This window comes from Lathyrus oleraceus, chromosome 5 (assembly GCF_024323335.1).
Source record: "Lathyrus oleraceus cultivar Zhongwan6 chromosome 5, CAAS_Psat_ZW6_1.0, whole genome shotgun sequence".
Lineage (NCBI taxonomy): Eukaryota > Viridiplantae > Streptophyta > Magnoliopsida > Fabales > Fabaceae > Lathyrus > Lathyrus oleraceus.
In genome coordinates this window covers 410,561,347-410,582,626 of record NC_066583.1, presented here as the reverse complement: position 1 = coordinate 410,582,626, position 21,280 = coordinate 410,561,347, and positions in this window count along the sequence as shown.

The window sequence follows — 21,280 nt, the reverse complement described above, 5'->3', positions numbered from 1 at the left end:
AGCCACTGTCAAAGTACCAGTCTTCTCTAGTAGATCCTCTTAGAGCTGTGTGAGCTAACCAAGCATACCCTTGTCGTTTCTTGATGGGGGCATTATTCCTATATGCCTTATGCTTAGGTCTGACATGGGGGGCTTGGTTAGGATAACCATGCAGCCTGTAGCAGAAGACTTTTATATGGCCAAACCTACCACAGTGATGACATCTCCATCGCTGAAATTTCTTCTTCTGATGATTACTCATCCTGGTTCCCTGATGTTGAGACATCGGGTGTGACCTCCGCTTGAATTTCTGAACTTTAGCCTTTGAGCGTTTGAGTTCAGCTGAGGATTTTTTCACAGAGCATAAACCGGACATGGTTCCAGACTTCTGTCCCACCTTTAGGATCTCTTCCAAGGAATCTGTTCCTTTATTTAGCATTCTGATGGATTTCGTCATTTGATCCAGCTTGGAGGTCAGCAAGATTATCTCACCATTTAGACCATCTATGACTGTCAGATGCTTCTGTTTCTCATCCTCCAGCTCCTTGATGAGCTTCTTCTGCTTTTCTCCTTGTACATGCACTTCTACACTGGTGACACATAGCTCCTTATATGATGCAGCAAGTTCATCAAAGGTTATTTCATCTGCACTTAAGTCATCATTAGTGGCACAAACACTAGTTAGTGCAGTGACATTTTTAGCAGATTCTCCTTCAGAATCACTCTCAGAATCTCCCTCAGACCATGTGACAGATAGCCCCTTCTTTTGCATCTTGAGGTAAGTAGGACATTCAGCTCTAATGTGTCCATAACCTTCACATCCATGACACTGGATTCCCTTGCCTTGGTTGAACTTTTCTTCAGAAGTTGATCTTTTCCTGATGTCAGACGAGATGTTCTTGACATTTGGTCTACCTTTTTGATCAATCTTCTTCACGAACTTGTTGAACTGTCTCCCAAGCATGGTTATGGCTTCTGATATGCTTTCATCACCTCAGTATATCCTACTTTTGTCTCCTCTTCAGTATTTGATACAAAAGCTACGCTTTTGTTCTTCTTTTCAACATTCTCACACAAGCCCATTTCAAAGGTTTGGAGAGAACCAATGAGCTCATCCACCTTCATATTGCAGATCTCCTGAGCCTCTTCTATTGCGGTGACCTTCATGGCAAATCTCTTAGGTAAATACCTGAGAATCTTTCTTACAAGTTTCTCTTCAGCCATTTTCTCACCTAAGCCACCAGAGGTGTTGGCAATTTCAAGAATATTCAAGTGAAAGTCATGAATAGTCTCATCCTCTTTCATCCTCAGATTTTCAAACTTGGTGGTCAGCATCTGAAGTTTAGACATCTTCACCTTGGATGTACCTTCATGAGTTATCTTGAGGGTATCCCACACTTCCTTGGCCAGGTCACAGTGGTGCACCAGTCTGAAGATTTTCTTACTTATTCCATTGAACAATGCGTTCAAGGCCTTAGAATTTCCAAGGGCTAATGCCTCCTGCTCCTTGTCCCACTCTTCTTCAGGAATTTGCATACTGACTCCATCTTCACCTGTCTTCGTTAGATGTTCTCATCCTTTGTTGACAGCTCTCCAGACTTTGCTATCTAGAGACCTTAAGAAGGCTATCATACAAGGCTTCCAGTCATCATAGTTAGAACCATCCAGCATGGGTGGTCTATTTGAGTATCCTACATCCTTGTCAATGGTACTAGAAAGAAACTTCCCTAGATCTCACCCAAAAATTAACAAGCAGGGTGCCAGCTCTGATGCCAATTGAAATTCTAGTTAACAGACTTTCGATGTCTCACGGGTTGTTATGACATCCAATTCTGCGCAGACAAGAATTATGCAGAACTTAAAAAGTAAGTGCAGTAAATAACACAAGTAATTGTTTACCCAGTTCGGTCCAACATGACCTACATCTGGGGGCTACCAAGCCAGGGAGGAAATCCACTATTAGTAGTATTAATTCAGACCTTAAACGAACTGTTTAACCCTATCACTTAATACCTACACAATGCAATTTCAATCTTACACTAAGATCAGAGTTCCTACTCACTCCTCCTCAATCACCTCAGTGATTACAACCTTTAATTAAGATTAAAGACAATTGTGAAGTCACACTTCAAACAACTCTTGATTGTGCTTAACAACTTTAATCAAGATACTTAGCACTCACGCTTAAAAGCTTAGAGTGACACAACACTTACAACTCAATGAACACCCTATACCAATGCATTCATCTTAGTGATAATTGCTTGGCTCACAAGATACACCTAATACAAGACACACAAAAATACAGCAGTGAAGTATGATGGACACACAAAATCTTCACGCCTAAAATCCCCGAGTTCTGAAAGAAGGATTTCCATCCTTTTATATTGCAGCACTTGGGCCTTGTACTTGTATTTCCTGAATTTAAGGTCAAGCGAGTTAACCTAAATTCCACAACTAGGTTACTAACAAATAGGCTATTTGTTAGGTTCATTTATTGTAGCTTAGTTGTTGGTTTCCTGGATTTTAGCTCAACTGTTGACTTTCTGAAGAATAGCCTGAGAAAAATGCTGAAACAGAAAAACTAAACAACCTACAATTTAGCATATGCTGCCTGGAGTGAATGTCACAACATTTAGTTTGACATCCAAAGCATAGACCATATGCTAAGTCTGTTATCTTCCTGAAAACAGACTGTATAAATTTGTTGTACTGTACAGGACCAATCAGTCCATACTTCAGTAACAGTGTACATTCATAAATGTAAAAGCATCCAATTTGACATTTACACAATGAGCCTTACATCAGGTCTGTTATCCTCTTGATAAGCAGACTGAGAAATATACTGAACTGTAGTAGACAACTAACCTGCCTATTATTCAGTATATGCTGTCAATGATGAATGTCATAACTTCCAGTTTGACATTCACACAGTAGGCTTTGTGTCAGGTCTATTATCCCCTTGATAAACAGACTAGAAACAAATACTGAGTTATTAAAGAACACCAGTTGTTCTATTCCTCAATAACTACTGACAGGGATGAATGTCATAACATATAGTTTGACATTCAGTAGATCCTGTATTAGCTAAACCTGCAGCATACAACTCAAGTATGTCATGACATCAGTCAAGACATCAGAGTACAGTTAGATGATCCAACACACAATGCAGTCAAACAGTCATCTCCACAGCATGTCATGAAATCAGTCAAGACATTAGAATCCAGCTAGTGTTTTACCATACAATGCAGCCAATCAAACATCTACAGATATTAAGGATGCCTTGATCCATCCCATGACCTTTGTGTGGTTTGATTTGCTTGATCCTTGAGTGTGATTGTTGCATCCATGCATTCATGCATGAATGCATTCATACACATCCATATCATCAACAATGAGAAAATTTTCAAGGAACTTAAGAGGTCTATTTGCAAATTTTCAGACATGGATAAGCAAAGAAGGAATACGAAGAAGTACAGTTTCAGACAACCCGACTTGAAAGAGTTAAGGAGTTTTACATCCTTTGTATTAGATCCCTTGGAGTTCAAGGCTCGTCATGGGAAGCTTCTGTCTATTCTTGCTACTCAGGTGGATGAAGGTCTGATGAGTGTGTTGGTGTAGTTCTATGATCCTCTGTACCGTTGCTTCACATTTCCGAATTTCCAGCTTTTGCCTACGCTTGAGGAGTATGCCTATCTTGTGGGTATACCTATTCTAGATCAGTTTCCGTTTAGTGGTTTGGAGAGAGTTCCTTCTTCCCAAGAGATTGCTGATTTGTTGCATATATATGAATCTATTGTTGGTGCTCATATGACTACCAAAGGTGGAATTCAAGGTCTCCCATCTGATTTCCTCATTGCTCAAGCTACTATGTTTAGGAAGGCCATGAGTGAGGACGCCTTTGAGGCCATATTTGTACTTCTCATCTATGGGCTAGTGTTATTCCCCAACATCGACAACTTTGTGGATGTGAACACTATTAGGATTTTCTCTACTCTTAATCATGTTCCAACTATGTTGGGTGACACTTATTTCTCTTTGCATATGAGGAATGCAGAGGGTGGTGGTACCATTGTGTGCTATTTGCCTCTGTTGTACAAGTGGTTTATTTCACACTTGCCACAGACGCTCGCCTTCAAGGAGAGCAAAGGATGTCTACAGTGGTCCACGAGACTTATGTCTCTCACTAATGATGATATCTTTTGGTACAACCGTGTGTACGATGGTGTGCAGATTATTGACTCTTGTGGTGAATTCTCCAATGTGCCTCTTCTTGGTACATGTGGTGGAATTAACTACAACCCTATTTTGGCATGTCGTCAGCTTAGGTTCCCCTTAAAGGATAAACCTAATAACATTTTGTTAGAAGGAGTGTTCTTTCAAGAGGGTAAAGATCCCCAGAACTTGAAGAGCAAGATGGTCCGCGCTTGGCGGAAGATTCATAAGAAGGGAAGGAAAGAGCTTGGTCCGAAGAATTGTATTGCTTTGGAACCATATACCTCGTGGGTTAGGAGGAGAGCTTCTGAGTACCGCATGTTCTATGACTACCCGAGACCTACACCTATGGTTATGGTTGGGCCTTCAACCCTCCCTAACCAAGGAGTAGAGGAGTTGAGAGATGAAGACCGTTGGCGCGCTTGGGTCCGTGAGCGAGAGGAGCTACTTCAGCAGCTTAGAGATAAGGATGCATTGATAGAGTTTCTTGAGCATCAGGTTATCGACGAGCCTGATGATGTGGTTACTTCTCTTCTTCCTCAGTCATCCAGGTTTTGGAAGAGGAAGTACGATCGACTCGCCAAGGAGAAGGCAGATATGGAGGCAGCCTATGAGAGAGAGGTGAAGAGGCTTCGTGCGGCTTATCTTCCGGTCTCGAGAACTTTGGACGATTCTTTCTAGGGTTCCGTAGGATGTTCATTTTCCTTCCCTCTTGTATTGTATTTGGTTACCAAGATTGTACTTCTTTGGTGTAAATTTTTTTATAGATATTATTGATATTATTATTCCATATATGTCTAAATGATTAATATTTTTCAAATAATTGCAAATAGAGCTCTAAAAGTTCCTCTCATTAAAAATAAAATCATATGCACAAGCATTGCATGCATCATGTGAATAAGCAGGTTTTGTTCTAGGGCTTCTTGTTCAGTGGTCTAACTTTGTGTTCTTCATTTATTTTGAAGTCAAGCTGACGCACCGGTACTACACCAGAGCCAACTCATCAAAGCTAATGGATCACCTAGAGCAAGAGAACAGAGAACTGAAGGAGTAAGTGGCAAGATTGACTGCCCTGATGGAGTCATTCTTGGCCGCCCAAAGACAGTCTTCTCCAACACCTTCAACTCCTCCCCAGAGGACGGTCATCTCATAGATTGCTTCCTCTACCATGCCTGCTGCTAGTGCCCAATTTGTGCCAACTGCTATGCCAACCGGGTTTCCCTGGGGGATGGCTGCCAACTTTGTTCCTGAGGGTCTCGCCCCGACTTTTGCTTCTCTGCCGGCATCTAGCTCAGTCCTTGCTGTGCCACCTCCAGTCGTGCATACTTTTCCGAGAGGTGATGACACCATTTATCACTCTGATCCATCTGAGGGCCCATATGTCTATGAGAAAATGGACGCTATGAATGATCAATTCCTTAAGCTGCGCAAGGAACTTAAAACTCTCAGAGGGAAGGACCTCTTTGGAAAATCTGCTGCTGAGCTTTGCCTTGTACCTAATGTCAAGATTCCTGTCAAATTCAAAGTGCCTGACTTTGAAAAGTACAAAGGAAATACTTGCCCGCTCAGCCATCTTGTGATGTATGCACGTAAGATGTCGACTCAGACCGAGAATGATCAAATCTTGATCCACTACTTCCAGGACAGCCTGTCCGGTGTCGCATTGAGATTGTACATGGGTCTGGATAGTGCGAACATCCGCTCCTTCAACGACCTTGGCGAAGCCTTCGTCAAGCAATACAAATACAACGTTGATATGGCTCTCGATAGGGACCAACTGAGGGCCATGTCCCAGAAGAAGAAAGATACATTTAAGGAGTACGCCCAGAGGTGGCATGAATTGGCTGCACAAATTTTGCCTCCGCTAGACGAGAAGGAAATGACCAAGATCTTTCTGAAGACCTTGAGTTCATTCTACTACGAGCGGATGATTGCTAGCGCTCCTTCTGACTTCACCGAGATGATGAACATGGGGATGCGTCTAGAAGAAGGAGTCAGGGAAGGGTGCCTGACTAGAGAAGAAGGCTCTTCTGCCAAACGTTATGGGCGTTTGTGAAGAAGAAAGATTGTGAGGCACATGCTGTGACCTCCCATGTTAAATCAAGAAGACCCTATGTGAAGAGGAAGACTGCGCGTCCCGCCAGTAACCAGCACCAGGTGGCTCATATAGCACCTGCATTCAGAGAAAACCAACATTATCAACATCAGAACCAGCAACAACAACATCAACAGTATCAACAACAACAGCATCGTCCTCAACAGCAGGCCTACAGGCCTTGAAACAACAATCAAACCAGCACGAGCTATGATAGGAAGAGGGTCACTTTTGATCCTATTCCCATGACCTATGCAAAATTATATCCTTCATTAATTAAAAGGAAGTTGATTACTCCACGTGACCCACCGGCTATACCTACCAACCCTTAGTGGTGGTATAAGCCTGATGTCGCACCTCGAAAAAATGGGGATACGACTTCAAAGCAAAGCGCAATCGCACGCTCGCAATGATGGACTGAACAGAGTCGCCAACGAACTTTATTTATTCCTAAAAATGAAAGGGGAAATATCGATAAAACCCAAGACAAAAGAAAGGATAAGATATGGTCACCGCAACCAATATCAGGGTTCGGGAGTCGATTACGCAAGGGGAAGGTATTAGCACCCCTCGCGTCCGTTGTACTCAACGGGAACCATTAGGTCAGTTGTGTGCATTAATGTTAGTTTGAAATGTTAGGCTTTTCAATTTATTAGGTGGGAAAGAAAGAATAGAAGAGGGGATAAAGTTTTTGGATTTTTTAACAAAGGACTAAACCTAAGTTTTTTATTAGTGGGCCTGACAAGATTTAAAAATCCTGCTCCTACGTATCTCAAAAGAGAAATCAAGGCTTACGTAGTTCTGGGTAGAAAAATGTTTGTTTGTTGGTCGATTTTAGCGAAAGCTATATTATATTAATCGACGAAAAACATTGTTTTACCCAAAACAGATGAGGAGTGGACGCGTACCACACATCGAACGGATTTATAAATCTACATTCGGAAAAGCGTCATTTATCTCTACTCAACAATCGTGGCCGAAACATTGTTTTGTATCACTTAAGACAATATATCTTCCATTTATGAAAAAGGTTTTTGATTGGTCGCACGGCGGCGAAAAAAGAGTTTGATTGGTTGGATGTATTTTGAGTGATGGCGAGGACTTGGATGAGCGAGATATACATCTCGAATCCTAGTCTCAGGAGTGCACGGTATACACCATGTTCCATTTCCATCTTTATTGAAAAAGTATTAAGGTAGGAATTAGGTATTTTGAAGTTTGAAAGACGAGTACTTGTGACTTACAAGCTCTTACAGCTTGGGTCTAATACTCGGGACTACGTCTGGACATTCCACCCAGGCAGTCTGTTTCTTTCCAATATTGCTAAGAAAATGATTCGAATATTTATGAATGTTTTGGAGGGAAGACGAATATTTATGGCTTGCAAGCTCTTACAGCTTGAGCCTAATATTCGGGATTACGACTGGACATTCCATCCAGGTAACCTTTTTCTTCCAACTTTTATTTAGAAAATGATTTTGAATATTGGAGTGCTAAAGAGAAGACGAATATTTATGGCTTGCAAGCTCTTACAGCTTGAGCCTAATATTCGGGATTACGACTGGACATTCCATCCAGGTAACCTTTTTCTTCACGCCTTATTAAGAAGATGGTTTGAGATAATTACAGGTGTTTTTGAGAGAAGACGAATATTTATGGCTTACAAGCTCTTACAGCTTGAGCCTAATAATCGGGATTACGACTGGACATTCCGTCCAGGTAACCTTTTTCTTCCAACTTTTATTTAGAAAATGATTTGAATATTAGAGTGTTAAAGAGAAGACGAATATTAACGACTTGCAAGCTCTTACAGCTTGAGCCCAATATTCGGGATTACGACTGGACATTCCATCCAGGTAATCTTTTTCTTCACGTTTATTAAGGAAAAGATTTGAATATTAAATGAAAACAAATAAGGTACCGAGGTTTGAAATTATTGAAAGTTAAGTTGATGTTGCTTAAGAGCTCATTGTAAGAAGGCCCAAGAGTAAGCCATGTGAGGTTGATGGCGATGCTTAAAAGCAATCGACTTACAAGGGTATGAAAATGGGCTCGATATTAAATCGAGAAAAGTATGATTTTTATAGTTTTCAAATGGTTTCGAACACATGATGCAATTAAAAGAAAAACAAATCTATATTATTAAACAATAATAAAAAACTATGAGTAATAGAGCATAAACATAAAGAAGATGTTAAAAGGAAAAACTACACATAGGGGAATCGAACCCACTACACTGAGGATCTAGACACCACTCCTCTCCACCAGACCACTTACCAACTAACTGTTATTTTAGTACTAACTTAAATATATAAACTAAGATAAACTAAAAAAAGAATTAAAATAAAAAAATAAAAAAACTAAATAGAAAAAGAACTGTTGGTCTACTAGTAATTAAACCCAGCCGCATGGCTATTGGGTTTACAATGAGGAATAAATTGGAAATGGCAAAAAAAAAGAATCATAGTTAACATCCAATATTAATATCTACATCCAAAAGTCACTAATGGGATTAAAAGGTTCTTAAACAGAATTAAAGTGAACAATAAAAAAATGAAACGAATTTGGACAGGACTCTTTCTCTCTCAAAGCTCTCAATCTCGTCCTCTCCATCGCCTCTTCATATCTCGCTCTCTCTCGAAACCGCCTCTCCATATCTCGTTCACGAACCTCTCCCTCAAACGCTCTCACTCAAACTCTCAATATCCTTCCATCTCTACCATCATGTTTCTCTCAACCGCTCTCGAATCGTACAAAAAAACAAAGGCTGAAGCAAAAGAGAGCTCACCTCCGGCGGTGAAGACGGTAATGACGAAGCTCAACCTCGCTCCTTCCCTCTCCCAAATAGGTTTGTCTTTGATTTTAGGATTAGGTTTTTTTCTGGATTTCCAATCTTTTCACTTCCCCCTCCCTTTGATTTCGTCTCCCCCTTTTATCCTCACAGGCTAGGGTTTCGAATTTGGCCTCTAGAGATCAAAAGAGGTTTCTGCCAAAACACTTTTTGTGTTCAGTATTGGATTGGTCCTGTTTGATGCTGCAATTTGAAAAGGTATTCTGAACTTAGCTTTTTCTAATCGCTTTTGTCTCAATTCCAATTTGGGAATTTTTGGATTTTTAACAGCCTGGAATAATTAACCGTGTTTTACTGAAGTGAATTCGGAGAGCTCTGGTTTTCACATGATTATCTTGCAGTAAGCTTGTTGTAGTTGGCAATAGGTCCAAATCTCTCTACTTTGGGCTTTACATAACCAGTTCCCATACACTGCATATCTGAGCTATTTTTGTGTGTATTATGCAGGTTTAATTTGGAAGTTTGGGGACAGTTTGGATTGTTAGCCGTGCTTGAATGGTTGTCAATTTGTGGCTTTTGATCGAGGGTTGGTTATACTTGTACAAACATCATCGATAATCTTTTCTTCTGAACTTAGCTTTGTATTGCTAAAGCTTAAAAATTCCAGCTGAGTTACCTGATTTTCGACAACGGCAGATCTACTGCTTGTAGAGTCAGATTTGGCTACAAGAGTTTTTCGTCCCCAAGTGAAGGGAAACCTTGTCAGCACCAAGGTTCAATTCAACAGTGTGCTCCTCTGCAAAAGTTAAGGGGCAGGTTGCTACTCTGAGGTTGGTGCCCTCCACTTTTCTTCATGTGATTGCACATAACATTTTGAATAGCTTCTCTCACAGAGGGTTGGAACTCCTCAAGTTCTTGGTAATTATGCTGACCACTTGCTTCATTTATCATCACAGGAAACTGCAAAGGAATATCAACAGGACGCTCTGAAATACCTGCTGATAACCGAGAAGAGCATAGGCTTTTATTACTCTCCACAGCCGCAGCAGGCAAAAAAAGATTCTGATATGGCAAGGCTACTCTTTCAGAAGTTGATAAGTAAAATTGAGAGTTATAATCAGGTTTAACTTGCTGTTTCGGTTTTTTTTTCTTGCAGGTTTTGAAATATTGGATGGCTTAGGATGCACATGAGCGGTAGGTCTGGACTGTACTGTTGCTTGGGATGTTTTTGTATGTTGTAGGACATGGTCGCTAGTGATGCTGCAGAAGGCATTACCTTGGTTTATGTTATGCCTTGCATTGGTTTTGTTGGCAAGGTTAAACCATGGTATTAATCTGGTATTGTTGCAGGGTCAAGGGATTTGTCAACTGCTGGTTCTTATGATGGTTATGTTACATCAATATATGTTGTGCACAACTAGTTCCGACTGTGATTTGATTTTTTTTCTCACGTGATACAGGTAATGTCAGGTTAAGTTGGAAATATCCAGGGTTTGGAGGTGGTTGTGGAGTACTCCATTTGGCAAGAACCTGTCACATAATGAGGCTTTTAATTCAGCTGGCGGTTGATGACAATTGGCGAAAATTGGAATTCGGTTAGCTTTCGGTTAGAAGTTGGATAGTTGGGTTATGATTGAAAGTGTGGTTTTGAAGTGTACTGTGAAGGTTTTTTTGGAATGGTATCAGTTCTGTTATCCGGTCGAAGGCTTCCTTTTTCTCCTTCTGCTACGTTGCGGCAATAATGCATTCGAGTAACTTTATACCTTCATCATCTAATGCAATTGAAGCTCGTTATGGATTCAGTCATGTGGGCATTTCGGCTTACAGGAAGGAATATTGCTGAAACTGGTCTAAACCTGTTGCTGGAGATGCTGAAGAAGTTTCAGGGCGCAGAGTTCTGTAATCAGTTCTACCGGACATATTTCTCGACAACTGAGAATGAGATATTTGCTGTTTTAACTGATGCTTTTCATAAGTCTGGGTTCAAATTACATGTCTTGGTGCTTCAGCATTTGTTTTGTCTAATGGACCTTATCATGAATGCTTTCCACTGATATACCTTGTAATCTTGTGACCACTTGTGATATTGAATGCAGGTATATGAAACATGAGACGGCCACTCCTTTAGAGTCCAGAGCAGAGCAATCATGTGAGCAATGGTTTCGGCGTTATAACAAGGACCAGAACGAAGACTTGTTGGATTCCATGCGCTACTTCATTGAAGCTGCTGAAGTTCACTCTTCCATTGATGCTGGCAATAAAACACGGGAGGATTGTGCTCAAGCTTCCCTTCTATCCCTCCAAATACGTATGCCAGATTCCCAGTGGCTTGACGGAAAGCATGTTGTGGTTGGTGAACAAACATGTTTCTAGTTTTGGGTTTGGACAAACACATTTGTAAACTCCTGTTGTTTGTCACTTGTAGCCTCAGGTTGTTCCTTCCTTGTTCTTTGGCTTTGCAGGGGTTACCTTGGCCGGGTTAGAATGCTCTGCCTGTGTGAATAAAATTAAATTGTGCATAAGACCAGTAACAACTGCCAAATCCAAGGTTGAAAATGCAACACCCTTCCGTGATGATAACAATGAAGACCATTGTAGGAACTTCACAGAGTCTGAGACAACCACAAAAACCCAAGATAGAGCTACTGCAAGAAGTTTTATTGGTCGCCGAGTATCCTGTAGCTTTAGATCACTGAAAGTATCATCGGCTATGTGTTTGTCTAACAATGCATCCTTGTCGTCAACCGAAGCATAACAATTAACGCTCCATTATAGCTTCTGTTGTGGGGAACCAAACAATTGTCGGCAGTTACGGTGAGTTTTTCGATGCTGTCATGTTCTTTCCGATTTGCTGTTGTGGCTTTTGTAAATGAAATCGGGACTGCTGTGATATTGCAGGTTTCTTTGGAAATGAAGAGTGGTTTCCCCTTGGCAAGCCTGGCTGCTTCAAAGACAGTGAGGGAAATAGCCAACAGATGGTTCAGATGGTCATCCGGCAATGTACCATACTCTTGCAGGTGGTTACGGGATGCTAGCTTTAGAGTTTCCGTGACTTGCGTTTTGCTTACTTTGCATCGCCGTTTACTGCAACTGGCTCGTGTTGATGCTGCTAGCTGGAACAGTTTTGGATACTTGGTACATAGCAACTTTTTGCATTTGGCTTGTATGCCGTCTCCCACTGTTTTGGGTTGTTGTGTTGCTGCTTTTGCTTTTCATTCACTTTCCAATTGTTATTTTATTTATCTGATTTGGACATGTACGCTATTTGGATAGTTAATGGCTAATTCTAATGTGAAATTAGACATAAACTTAAGTAAATGAGTTTTGGTTTGTATAGTTAAAATGGGTTATTGGATTAAAAAAAAATGGATTTAATTGTGGGTTCAAAGAGTTTGGATATTTGATTATAAAATGGATTTTTAGGAATAATCTAAGATTAATTTAAATATCAATTTAAATAATAATAACAAATCAGGAAAAATCAAATTAAAATCAAATTAATCTATAATTCGTTAAAATTACTTTGATATCAACTCTAACATTCATTTGGAAATTAAAATCAATTAGAGTTTGAATCATTAGTAAAAATAACAATTAAAATTAAATTGAAATTTGGAATTAGACTTAATTCGGAATTAAAATCAAATTGAAAATTAAAAAAGTCAAATAATTAATATCCATTTTATAATCAAAAGCACCATGATCAAAAAAGCCTAGACAATGACCAATGTGTAACAAAAATATGGATTTGGGAATGAATGTATGCAAATGAACTTTAGGCCAAGTGCCAAAAAAAAAAGAAAAAAAATGGAAAAAATTCAGGGTCAAAATCGGGGTATGACAGTTGCCCCTATTTAAGTATCTTCAACTAGAGAATATGAAGCAGGACACTCTTCATATGATCATAGTGGGAGATGGTTAAATACTAAGAAGACCCGGATTTTGATCCTGAATCCCTATGACATGATGTGATATGATATGATATGATATGATATGCATGGATGCATGATTTCTTTTATCTGCTAAGGATATGATGGACCCTTGATAGGAGATGCTACTAGACCGGCCAAACTGCGGGGAATACTGATGATCCAAAGGGAGACAGACAAAAGGTAAGAAACAACTTGCTGGGGAAACAGTCCTGCTGGAGAATCAGACACACACTGGGGAGTAATCGAGCTGGAATTTGATAAGCAACATTCGGAGTACAAGAGATTTCGGGAGTAAGTTCACATATGACTTACCAGACCTGAATAAGAAAGAAAATGCACAACCGGCTCAGACACAACAAACAGGTTCATATATGACCTGACAATGCTGGGGAATAATCATGGAGAATAACTCTTCAGAGCAGGTTGATATATGAGCTGACACCGGAATAAAAGTTCAACAACAGATTCATATATGACCTGAATAGTATTGAACAAAACTGGAAAAAACTCTTCAGAGCAAGTTCAAGTATGACCTGACCCCGGAATAAAAGCTCAACAACAGGTTCATATATGACCGGAATAGTATTGAACAAAAATTGGAAAAACTCTTCAGAGCAGGTTCAAGTATAACCTGACCCTGGGATAAAGCTCAACAACAGGTTCATACATGACCTGAATGGTATTGAACAAAAATTGGAAAAACTCTTCAGAGCAGGTTCGAGTATGACCTGACCCCGGAATAAAGCTCAACAACAGGTTCATACATGACCTGAATGGTATTGAACAAAAATTGGAAAAACTCTTCAGAGCAGGTTCAAGTATGACCTGACCCCGGAATAAAACTCAATGACAGGTTCATACATGACCTGAATAGTATTGAACGACAGGGAAAAAAATCTTCAGAGCAGGTTCAAGTATGACCTGACACCGGAATAAAGCTCAACAACAGGTTCATACATGACCTGAATAGTATTGAACAAACAGAGAAAGAATCTTCAGAACAGGTTCATGTATGACCTGATACTGGAATAACAACAATTTGACTCTGACCGTAAGCAATGGACTACAACCACCCTTTAACGGATTTTGCCAACAACAATTGGACTTGAAAATGACCGGGAAAACCGGATGTTGGTTTAGGGATACCAAAGACAAGCTGGAATTAGAGGTCAAAGGATCTAGGATCGACAACAAGACCTGGGTCAATGCAAAATGAGCACGAAGTACATTTCGGCTATGCATGATTTGAATTTCCTTTTATGCATGATATATGAATGATCATGATTATGAGAATGCTGACACTGGGCAGACTGGGAGTTTGTAAAGGCTTTTTATGGAAGCTCATGCTTCCTCGACATCGAGAACTCAACCGAATATTTTATGATAGATGTTGTCAAAGGAGGATTCTATCGAGTTTGATAGCCACAACTTAGCCAATGGATCCTTTTGGAGGATTAACGGATCGTGCTAGGATAATTTTCGGGCACGCGTCTTAAACTCAATAGTTGTTGACGTATGGCAAAATTTGTTTGAGCAGTTTGAAAGCACGAAGAAAGAAGTTCTGCCCCTCTGTGGCTCATCTTGCCCCAGTCTGTTGGGACTTTGGAGATGTTCACTTTGAAAGTGAGTTTGGAAACAACTTTCCATGAGACTACCTCGAGATGGCTTGCCCCAAGTGTTTGAAACTTGCAATGGTCCGAACTTGACTAACCAAATGCTGGAATGGTAGACTCTTGACTGACTTTCCTTGGATAGTTGGACTCATTGAGCTCTGGGGTGGCTTGCCCCGGTCTAAGTCTTGAAGCAAATTACTCTTGGCGAGATGACCCTTAGGGTGATTGGACTTACTGAGCTCTGAGGTGACTTGCCCCGGTCTAAGTCTTGAAGCAAATTACTCTTGGCTAACTGAAACATGGAGTGATTGGACTTACTGAGCTCTGAGGTGGCTTGCCCCAGTCTGATTCTTGAAGCAGATTACTCTTGCCTAACTGAAACATGAAGTGATTGGACTTACTGAGCTCTGAGGTGGCTTGCCCCGGTCTGATTCTTGAAGCAGATTACTCTTGCCTTGAGGACCCTTAGAGTGATTAGCTCGAATTAACTGATGCTCAAAGTGACTTGCCCCTGACTAGACTTCTTTCACTCCACCAAGTTCCTCAACTGTGTATTGAATTTCTTTGATGCTAAGTGTTGAATCGCAAATAAGATTGTTCATTCAAAAATGGTAATTTTAATTCAATACTTATGCCAAAATTTGAAATCAAAGTTTATTGATATGAATGGGTGAAATACAATGAAAGAGTTGTTGATAAGAACACAATGGTGATCAAGTCATTCACAGTATGCAAATTGGTGCTATCAAATGATTAACAAAAATCGTTTGGAGTCAAGTTAACACAACCTTGTTATAGTATGCTTTCAAAATAAACCCTGCCTCAATTAGGTCTTTTAAGGGTTGTAACGTGGTCTGGTTCGCGGTTTCTTTTGAAACAAAAGGATATAAGGCTCAAAATTTACTTTTACCCACCCCTTCTTCTTGATGATCTCCAGTTCCTATGTTCAGTTAATTCAATACACGCATTCGACTTCCAAGAGGGTTCGAAGGTGTGATGAGGATTCAAGACGAATTTTCTTGAAATGGCAGTCACCTTATTTTATTTTTGTCGAGGATTCAATGACCTCTTTTGATTGATTTATTTTATCCCTAATTTTGCCTGGACCGTTTTTTTGAAGCTTTCGGTCCATCGGGATGCCCTAACTTTTGCCTAAGTCATTTTGTGGTTTTTGACTTAGCGGGCTTTTTTATTTTATTTTTTAAAGGTATTGACTGCCACATTATTGGTGGATAAGGATCAACCAACACTAATTTTAGCTTTTCTCAACTTCTTCGACATTTCAACATGTGCGCGAAGGATAACATGTGGTTGAACCTAATTGGAGGATGTATATATGGACGATTTTTGAAAGATCGAATGCACGATCAAACTATCTGAACATAACTACCCTGCCCCAGGTTAAGATTAAGGGTTTTAAATTCGAAATAAACACCAACTTCTAGGCTCAAAGTGGTTGACTAGGGATTAACTCCTTATCACTTCAGTGTTTGGGGATTTGAAACAATGCCTTACATCATCGACAAGGTTTTACTCAAAAGCATACCACAACAATTTCAGGTGTTTCGTTTTCATCATCCTCCCTCCAATCTTTGTTAACACAACGGTTTGATAAACAAAAATGAATGAGAGGAGTATTTTTGTTTTTGTTTTTTAACATAAATGAAAAACGAGTGAATACGAATGGATTAATTCAAAAGATGCATAACCATTTCATTAATCTTACCAATTCAAATAAAACAACAATGTTTAAAAGCAAATAACAACCAACATGCAAAGAAACTACAAAAGAAGTGTTGAAACAACCAAATGATTGCCAACTTTAGGGAATTGACTTCTTCAAACTTGAAGGTTGGGATCAACAAGCTTTTCGACATTGGCATGATGATCTTCAAATTCTTTTCCTTCAATCTCATTGTTGAACGCAACCTTCTTGAATCCACTACTCACTTCTCCTTTTCTTTCATTGGTATGGGTCGTGACATTGGAAATCCAAGGCGGTATCTCAATGCTCCTACCAGGAAATAATGATAGCTCATTAGCCACATCCCAGACATCTTCCTTGTGGTACGAAACCTTAAGGGGTTTCAAGGGTCCTTTCCCTTTCTCATTACCTGGCCCAGAAACCAAGGTATATGTACCTGAGCCTTCCTCCTTGAGTGTTGGTGACCTTATGTCAATCAATCTTTGGAGCTTGAGCTTAAAACTCTTGCATTCCTCGATGGAGTGCCCCATTGTTCCAGTATGGTATCCGCACTTGATCTTAGGGTGATCTTCTTCAAAGACTAAGCTCTTCTTGTTAATCAGTCCTCGTACCAAGGCTTTTAGCACAAAGCAAGAATCTAGGTCATGTCCCAATGCCCCTTTATGGAATTCACATGTTGCATTTGGATTGTACCATGGCAGGTATGGTGACACAGGCGTGAGAGCTCGAGGTGTCACCAAAGCATTTTGGATCAGTTGTGGGTAGAGCTTGCTATATAGCACCGGAATTGGGTCATTGTGATCCTTGTTCCTCTTGCTCTGATTCTGATTTTTGTTCTGAACCTGGCTTTGGTGACTTTAAGGAGCAATAACCAGAGGATGTTGATGATGACGTCTTGAGGGAGGTCCATATACTGGTAAATGAGGAGTTGCCACATAGAATTTCCCTTGACTTTGGGTAACACCAGATGGATGTGGGGTATTAGCTCTCTTTGTTGCAGCAGTGTATATTGGGTGACCCTCTTTTCCCAACAAGACTTGCAGGGTTTCCAAGACCCATCTCATTTGGCTCTTCAAAAGATTAAGTTCCTCCTTCAGTACTTCTTGGCTTTTTCTTAGCTCGTCCATCATCTTCTGAGACATGGTTCTTTGTTCTTCGCGTGTCAGGAATCACTTTGCTTATCATGGACAAAGGATGGATGAGTTTTTTTGGTATTTTCGAGAAATGATATGAAATGCATGATGACAAATGCATATGCAATGGTATATGAATGGATGCAATGCATGCCATGCATATTTGTGTTGTTTTTTTTTCTTTTTCAATACACGGGTTCAAAAGTCTGAGGTACTGATGAATCAGATTGCTCTCCAAGAATAGGTTCTCACCGGGTATGATCTAGGGTTACAAAGGTTCTTAGAGTCATGGATCCATTAGACTGTTTGCTACCTGCGGCAACTTACTTGCCGGGCATCAACTCCATCTAAAGAATCTACTCTAAGTGAGGTTCTCGCATCGATCCAACGAGAAATACATCTCGCAGACCCACACTACGCAACCATCTTTCCTAGTTGGGCAAAGAACTAAGGTTCTACAAATGGTTCTCAGAGTCATGGATCCTAAAGAAAATATCGAAGCTTACGGCAACTTACTTGCCGAGCGACAACATCCTCTCAAGAATCTACTCTAAGTAAGGTTCTCGTACCGACCCAACGAGAAATACATCTCGCGGACCCGCACTACTCAACCTCGTCCTATCTTATGTTTTTACTCGAGACTCGGGTAAAAAGTCTTTCCCACAAGGTTTGCAATCAGAGTAACCAAGTACCAAACCATAATCGAACCAATACAACAGATTCATATCAATATGACAATAGAGATAGTAAAAACAATAAAGAAAAGCCACATAGGTAAACAAACAAAGGCACACAAATGGCCTAACTAGGCTTGACTCACTTAGGGATAGGATTTGTCTTCCCCAGCAGAGTTGCCATCTGTCGCACCTCGAAAAAATGGGGATACGACTTCAAAGCAAAGCGCAATCGCACGCTCGCAATGATGGACTGAACAGAGTCGCCACCGAACTTTATTTATTCCTAAAAAGGAAAGGGGAAATATCGATAAAACCCAAGACAAAAGAAAGGATAAGATATGGTCACCGCAACCAATATCAGGGTTCGGGAGTCGATTACGCAAGGGGAAGGTATTAGCACCCCTCGCGTCCGTTGTACTCAACGGGAACCATTAGGTCAGTTGTGTGCATTAATGTTAGTTTGAAATGTTAGGCTTTTCAATTTATTAGGTGGGAAAGAAAGAATAGAAGAGGGGATAAAGTTTTTGGATTTTTTAACGAAGGACTAAACCTAAGTTTTTTATTAGTGGGCCTGACAAGATTTAAAAATCCTGCTCCTACGTATCTCAAAAGAGAAATCAAGGCTTACGTAGTTCTGGGTAGAAAAATGTTTGTTTGTTGGTCGAATTTAGCGAAAGCTATATTGTATTAATCGACGAAAAACATTGTTTTACCCAAAACAGATGAGGAGTGGACGCGTACCACACATTGAACGGATTTATAAATCTACATTCGGAAAAGCGTCATTTATCTCTACTCAACAATCGTGGCCGAAACATTGTTTTGTATCACTTAAGACAATATATCTTCCATTTATGAAAAAGGTTTTTGATTGGTCGCACGGCGGAGAAAAAAGAGTTTGATTGGTTGGATGTATTTTGAGTGATGGCGAGGACTTGGATGAGCGAGATATACATCTCGAATCCTAGTCTCAGGAGTGCACGGTATACACCATGTTCCATTTCCATCTTTATTGAAAAAGTATTAAGGTAGGAATTAGGTATTTTGAAGTTTGAAAGACGAGTACTTGTGACTTACAAGCTCTTACAGCTTGGGTCTAATACTCGGGACTACGTCTGGACATTCCACCCAGGCAGTCTGTTTCTTTCCAATATTGCTAAGAAAATGATTCGAATATTTATGAATGTTTTGGAGGGAAGACGAATATTTATGGCTTGCAAGCTCTTACAGCTTGAGCCTAATATTCGGGATTACGACTGGACATTCCATCCAGGTAACCTTTTTCTTCCAACTTTTATTTAGAAAATGATTTTGAATATTGGAGTGCTAAAGAGAAGACGAATATTTATGGCTTGCAAGCTCTTACAACTTGAGCCTAATATTCGGGATTACGACTGGACATTCCATCCAGGTAACCTTTTTCTTCACGCCTTATTAAGAAGATGGTTTGAGATAATTACAGGTGTTTTTGAGAGAAGACGAATATTTATGGCTTACAAGCTCTTACAGCTTGAGCCTAATATTCGGGATTACGACTGGACATTCCGTCCAGGTAACCTTTTTCTTCCAACTTTTATTTAGAAAATGATTTGAATATTAGAGTGTTAAAGAGAATACGAATATTAACGACTTGTAAGCTCTTACAGCTTGAGCCCAATATTCGGGATTACGACTGGACATTCCATCCAGGTAATCTTTTTCTTCACGTTTATTAAGGAAAAGATTTGAATATTAAATGAAAACAAATAAGTTACCGAGGTTTGAAATTATTGAAAGTTAAGTTGATGTTGCTTAAGAGCTCATTGTAAGAAGGCCCAAGAGTAAGCCATGTGAGGTTGATGGCGATGCTTAAAAGCAATCGACTTACAAGGGTATGAAAATGGGCTCGATATTAAATCGAGAAAAGTATGATTTTTATAGTTTTCAAATGGTTTCGAACACATGATGCAATTAAAAGAAAAACAAATCTATATTATTAAACAATAATAAAAAAACTATGAGTAATAGAGCATAAACATAAAGAAGATGTTAAAAGAAAAAACTACACATAGGGGAATCGAACCCACTACATTGAGGATCTAGACACCACTCCTCTCCACCAGACCACTTACCAACTAACTGTTATTTTAGTACTAACGTAAATATATAAACTAAGATAAACTAAAAAAAGAATTAAAATAAAAAAATAAAAAAACTAAATAGAAAAAGAACTGTTGGTCTACTAGTAATTAAACCCAGCCGCATGGCTATTGGGTTTACAATGAGGAATAAATTGGAAATGGCAAAAAAAAAGAATCATAGTTAACATCCAATATTAATATCTACATCCAAAAGTCACTAATGGGATTAAAAGGTTCTTAAACAGAATTAAAGTGAACAATAAAAAAATGAAACGAATTTGGACAGGACTCTTTCTCTCTCAAAGCTCTCAATCTCGTCCTCTCCATCGCCTCTTCATATCTCGCTCTCTCTCGAAACCGCCTCTCCATATCTCGTTCACGAACCTCTCCCTCAAACGCTCTCACTCAAACTCTCAATATCCTTCCATCTCTACCATCATGTTTCTCTCAACCGCTCTCGAATCGTACAAAAAAACAAAGGCTGAAGCAAAAGAGAGCTCACCTCCGGCGGTGAAGACGGTAATGACGAAGCTCAACCTCGCTCCTTCCCTCTCCCAAATAGGTTTGTCTTTGATTTTAGGATTAGGTTTTTTTCTGGATTTCCAATCTTTTCACTTCCCCCTCCCTTTGATTTCGTCTCCCCCTTTTATCCTCACAGGCTAGGGTTTCGAATTTGGCCTCTAGAGATCAAAAGAGGTTTCTGCCAAAACACTTTTTGTGTTCAGTATTGGATTGGTCCTGTTTGATGCTGCAATTTGAAAAGGTATTCTGAACTTAGCTTTTTCTAATCGCTTTTGTCTCAATTCCAATTTGGGAATTTTTGGATTTTTAACAGCCTGGAATAATTAACCGTGTTTTACTGCAGTGAATTCGGAGAGCTCTGGTTTTCACATGATTATCTTGCAGTAAGCTTGTTGTAGTTGGCAATAGGTCCAAATCTCTCTACTTTGGGCTTTACATAACCAGTTCCCATACACTGCATATCTGAGCTATTTTTGTGTGTATTATGCAGGTTTAATTTGG